The sequence below is a fragment of the Rhamphochromis longiceps genome, linkage group LG20 (assembly GCF_057381845.1).
Source record: "Rhamphochromis longiceps isolate RC_006_pf linkage group LG20, R_longiceps_female_GT1.1, whole genome shotgun sequence".
NCBI classification, from domain to species: domain Eukaryota; kingdom Metazoa; phylum Chordata; class Actinopteri; order Cichliformes; family Cichlidae; genus Rhamphochromis; species Rhamphochromis longiceps.
In genome coordinates this window covers 12,403,106-12,408,600 of record NC_140576.1, presented here as the reverse complement: position 1 = coordinate 12,408,600, position 5,495 = coordinate 12,403,106, and the positions used below count along the sequence as shown (strand labels likewise).

The 5,495-nt window shown below is 40.5% G+C and overlaps 1 long non-coding RNA gene across 1 annotated transcript; it reads right to left on the bottom strand.

The window, feature by feature from the left end:
- Nucleotides 1-3,053: 3,053 nt before the first annotated feature.
- On the bottom strand, nt 3,054-4,621 carry LOC146645039 (uncharacterized). The gene is made up of 3 exons (XR_014909004.1): nt 4,388-4,621; nt 4,206-4,275; nt 3,054-3,379 (listed from the first exon to the last, which is right to left on the bottom strand). It is a non-coding gene; the product is annotated as an uncharacterized LOC146645039 (long non-coding RNA).
- Between the last annotated feature and the right edge of the window lie 874 nt (nt 4,622-5,495).

Here is a 5,495-nt window from a genome sequence, read left to right as displayed (position 1 = left end):
TGTGCCCGCTCAAGACGAGACTATGGGGAAGAGACATATTGTGGCAGATTACAGGTTGCAGCTTTTGTCCCAAAAAAATATGAGCAAGTAACTGAAGTTATTTGATACAGGAGCCATTGACAAAATAAATAAATAAATGAACAATAACCCGTCAAACTATCAGAACCTTTCCAGCTCATTTTTCCTCACACTTTCAAAGGCCTGTTTGAGTGGAAAGACTTTGTTTTAGGATTTAGGTTAGACCTAGGTTCATGTTAGGGTTAGGATAAGTCTACTCTACTGAGCAATTATTCAACATGCCTATTTCACCCATTTATACTTTTTTCTGCATCTAATTGTTTTCTATCTAACGTTCTGAAAACATTAATATGGTGACGAATGCATTAGAGAGCAACCTGGGGATCAGTATCAAGGATACATAGGTTTGCGTACTGGTGCAGCCAGGGATTGAACCACCAACCTTCCAAATATTCAATGACCTACTCTGCTTTATAAGCTGCAGCCACCCAGGCCTAAGGTTACGAGGCATGGAGATGCTTGACTCTCAGTTTGTCATAGCAGAGGCTATGCCAGTGAATTTTCTCAAAAAGGCTAAACAAGCATATATGTATGAGCAGGCCCCTCAAGATAGGTAGAAAATGTACAGACGGACATCCAGAAATTACTCAAATAATTAGGTGTGTTCTTTAGACTGTAATTAGATGCAATTGTCATGCAATTCCTTCTTAGTCGAATCTATCTTGCAGTATCAGTTGGTTAGCCTTGGTAAAAGTGCATTTTTGCATGCTGTTTTTGAGCATTTGAAAATATGTTGAAGAGATTGAGCATCATATGAAACATCACATTTGATTGTTTATGTAGCGTTTCTGTCTCTAAAGATTCCTTGTGTTCCATTTGTAATGTGGAGCTACCTCAGTGTTAAGTGGAAGCTGTTGCAGCAGCTTGTTTACACAGCACAAGTGGTGTGTCAAATAAAATAGGTACATCATTTTGGGGAAATTCATCATTTGCATCGGAGTCATGTTGCAGTGTACAATTAGTCCCCAATTCAAAAGACACGGAGCATTATGTGACGTACTCCGGTGATCTGTGAGCCACAATCAGTCACCTGTTCCAGATTAACTATCACTGTCTGAATCAGGGTGTGAATGCTTTCATTTTGCAACAACTTTCAAGCAAATGACATTAAATTACTTCTTTTCACTGAAAATCCACTAACACAATTAATGTGATACATTTACTGTGTATTTGCTGTACTTCACTATGCCCTTATAACACAGCAGTGGCATTTCAGTTCTGTCAACATGACTATCATTAATGGTGTGCGAGAACTGAATTTTGGAATCTGTAGACTGATTCATGATTGAGTGGTTCTGAGGCTGTAAATCAAGTCTGGCAGGATAACAAATAAATTGCATCAATATTCAATTGTTCACCTTGCAATTTAAGTCCTGTCTGAACTGTGGGATTATGTAAAGAGACAGATCGTTAGGATGTGAAGGTCGTGGCAGTGCATTGTTGTAGTGAGTCATACTGTCATGCAGAAGCCGACATCCTGCAAATTAATGTTTGTATTCATCATAACCACCATCTTTCTCCTGCCTTAACAAATCTGGGCGTGTTTACCATGAGCACAGCAAGCTTTAGATATTTTAGCCTAAATTCTGTAGTTCTCGTGTGATTTGTAGTACATGCATCAGCTTTTTGCTTTATTGTCCAGTACTAATTAACATTGTTTTGCAATAGCGATAACAGAAGCCCTTTCTTTATATCATATTCAACTTCTCTCATGTCCTGGGTCCAGAGGGGATTACTTCTAAAGAAGACTGAGGTATGCTGACAAGTCTTGGTCTTCAATCTTAGAAATATGGCTCTCTATACTATCTATACTATATTTATATCTGTCTAGGTCCTCAGTCATCTTGGTCATGATAGTCTTAAGAGCCTGAACAGATGACGAGTGGACTTCTTTAGGTTTTTTGGAAGACGTTTCACCTCTCACCCAAAAAGTTTTGAATCAGAAAAGGTGGAGAGTCTCAGGTATTTAAACCTTAATAGGGGTTCTCCTTTAGGAGGTGGTTGTTGACCCATTATTAATCATATGCGTCATCACAGGAGCAAATGTGAGAAAAAAAGGCATGGGTCATTACCACTAAAGGTTTTTAACCACCCATTACAGACCTTCCACCGGTTGGTTTCAGAGCTGAAGAAGCCTCTTGGATGAAAGGTGAGACATCTTCAAAAAAAACCCCTAAAGAAGTTCAGCTGCCTTCTTTTCTAGCTCTTAAAATAACTATATGTATTCGTGTTGAACAAATATAACACTCCAGAGCAGATTATATTTAGAGTTTTGGTTTAAAATCAGCTTTAAAAAATACCACATGGATGTAAGATATTTTCTAGATGAGATTTTCCATGATCATTACGTTGAAACCAAGCACACCATTGTTTTTCTTGTGACATTACCAATAAGTTTGATGTGTCACATGGCCCTCTTCCTATTGAAAAAACAAAAGTTGTATCCAAGATGGCCGACTTCTAAATGGCCACCATGGTCACCACCCATCTTGAGGAGTTTGCCCCCTCACATATACTAATGTGCCACAAACAGGACTTTAATATCACCAACCATTCCCATGTTATTACGGTGTATCCATATAAATGGCCCACCCTGTAGTTTGTCTTTGACTGTATATATTTTCTCTTTTGTTTTTCCTGGGTTCTTTATTTATAGCAAACTCTTTTTCTTTGTTAAATAATTGTACCAGTCGTGAGTCGTTCTGGTGACAGACCTCATTGTTGTAGCCTTTCTAGCAGTCGTAATAGCTCTGAATAGATTTTCTGTGATTACAACTGATAAAATGGCGTACACCACATGGCCAGTGGTCATGCCTGGCAGAAACACAATGGATTCAAAATTCACTGCAGTCAAACTAGAGACAAAAGGTTGACCTGCAGAATCTTTATAACTTGTCAAATAAACACAAAGATAACAATCTTAATAATGTTTAGCTTAGTCCTAAACTTCATTAAGCATTTTCCAGGGTGTAAATGTGTAGACAGTTCTTTTAAACAGACCGTCAGTCTGACAGGCAGAAATACAATTCAAGAGAAAATGCAAAGAAGGGTAGCAGTGAAATCATGAATTCTTCATAAGGTGTTACAGCTCAATATTAAGAAGGTGTTGTGGTGACACTGTGCACCCAGTGCATAGCTAGCAGGTTTATATGAATGCAGGCTGTGTGGGTGGTGATGCACTGTGGTCGATAGGATTCACACCGGGCCTTCAATATCACAGCATCACGCAGTCTCTTCAGCTCAAAGCTCCATCTTAACAGAGGTAATCATTTATCCTCTGTGGATCCACTGAAATGACTGTCTGTCTCCCACACACACACACACACACACACACACACACACACACACACACACACACACACACACACACACACACACACACACACACACACACACACACACACACACATTAGTCAGTTCTCCCTCTCCCCTGTGACACCATCTCAGATAGAGTGATGAAATGATTTTCTCCTCCAGTGCTTTTCAATTCACATTAGGGGGAATATTGTGCACCCCCCTTTTTAAATGGCTACAGGTAAATCAAACTATATTGGGTGCACTGAAAGCTAACCCTTGTTACTTTATCCGTACGATCTACAAAGAGGCAGATATGTGATTGCATGTAAGTGCAATGGGAATGCAAAGCCTATATTTGATTTATTTTCTCTTGAATCTTAGAGGATGAAATATTTTAGAATATTGCTAAAACAGTGAAAGTGCATTTGCCGCATACATTTACATCGTCTTAATGGATGCTGCATTTGAAGACAGCAATCAAGTCTGCCAGCAGCTATACCAATGTTCTTTTCTCGTTTCAAAGTTTGCTCGGATGGGGAGCTAGCACGGCTTCATTAGCAACAATTTATAGCGGCAACAACAAACCCACACGTACACACAAACTCAAAGAAGTCAGAGTTTCCTGTTAAAAATGCCTGCAGTAAAACCCTTGAACAAATAGCTCTCCAAACAAGAACAAAGCACTACAAAGCAAATCAACGGTTGATGCCAGCTTAATGACATCTGGGAATTAAATCACTTTCGAGAGCTGCAGTCAGGTAACTCAAAAAAGAAAAAAAGAAAAAAAAGAAATACAAACAAACTCTGCATTTCAAACTGACGGCACATACCGAACACATTTCTTCTCCTTCAGCTTCCACCTGCCACTGGATTGATGTCCTGACAGCTGTTTTTGTAGTCCTAAAAATAGTTGAGAATAGCTTTGTTTTGGCCCGAAGATCAGCACAGAACTTTAAAAACTGCAGTCTGCAATTGACACAACATTTAATGCAGCTTTCTTGATTTCACTCACACGTTTTTTTTCTAGCGATTGATCCTGAAGTAGAAGTAGTGGTTGCATGAAGCAGTGTCTTGGAATAAGTTGGGTTTTTGAATTTTTTTTTCAGCTTCACATAATAAAAGTTTGCCTTTAGTCCAGCAAGATGTCTGTGAAGGTTCTCAGTCATCCAGGTCATCGTAGTCAAAGGAGCTTGCAAAGAAAAGCGTCTGGACTTCTTTAAGTTACTTGAAGACGTTTCACCTCTCATCCGAGAAGCTTCTTCAGTTCTAAGGTCAAATGGTGGAGAGTCCCAGATACTGTATAAACCTAGTGGGAGTAACCCCCCACAGAGGGACAAAAGGACCCCCTGATGATCCTCTAATCGCCTGAGCCAAGGTGTGAAACTGGGTGTGGGTCCCAATCAGCCAGAGTTTCGGGTGTGTTCATTGTGAAACCTGGCCCCACCTTATCATGCGAATTCCTGAGGTCAGATGGCCCAGGATGTGAGTGGGCGTTAAGGCGTCTGGGAAGGGATCTCAAAACTGGATTATAGATGGCAGAGAGTTGGTGTCGTAAACCCCCGCCTCTGTTCAAAGATGGTCGCTCACAGTGGACATAGATGGCTTCTTTCACTCCTCTTTCAAACCATCTGTCCTCTCCGTCCAAAATGTGAACATTGGCATCCTCGAAAGAGTGTCCTTTATCCTTAAGGTGCAGATGGACTGCTGAGTCTTGTCCTGTGGAGGTGGCTCTTCTGTGTTGTGCCATGCGTTTGTGAAGTGGCTGTTTAGTCCAGCAACTAAGTCTTCAACTCTGCAACTCTGGGTCCACATTATCCACACACTATGATATAGCCAAGATGGGAATTATAGTCTTACTAGAACCCTGCACAGGCTTCTATAAGATTTATATAATTGAACAGATTTGCTAAGAAGTCAAGCACAGCTGCAGTGCACATTTCCTGTGCGCCTGCAAGTCGCTTTGCAGCCCACCTCCACAACAGCTGCTCCTTTTGTTTTGGATCTGACTTAAAGAGTAGCAGATCTCTTACATGGATGCACATGGAAAGGCAGGCAGGAATGATTATTCTGTCTTATGCAGTCATGCACGTAGAATGGAATGGCAGAACGAAGCCACACTG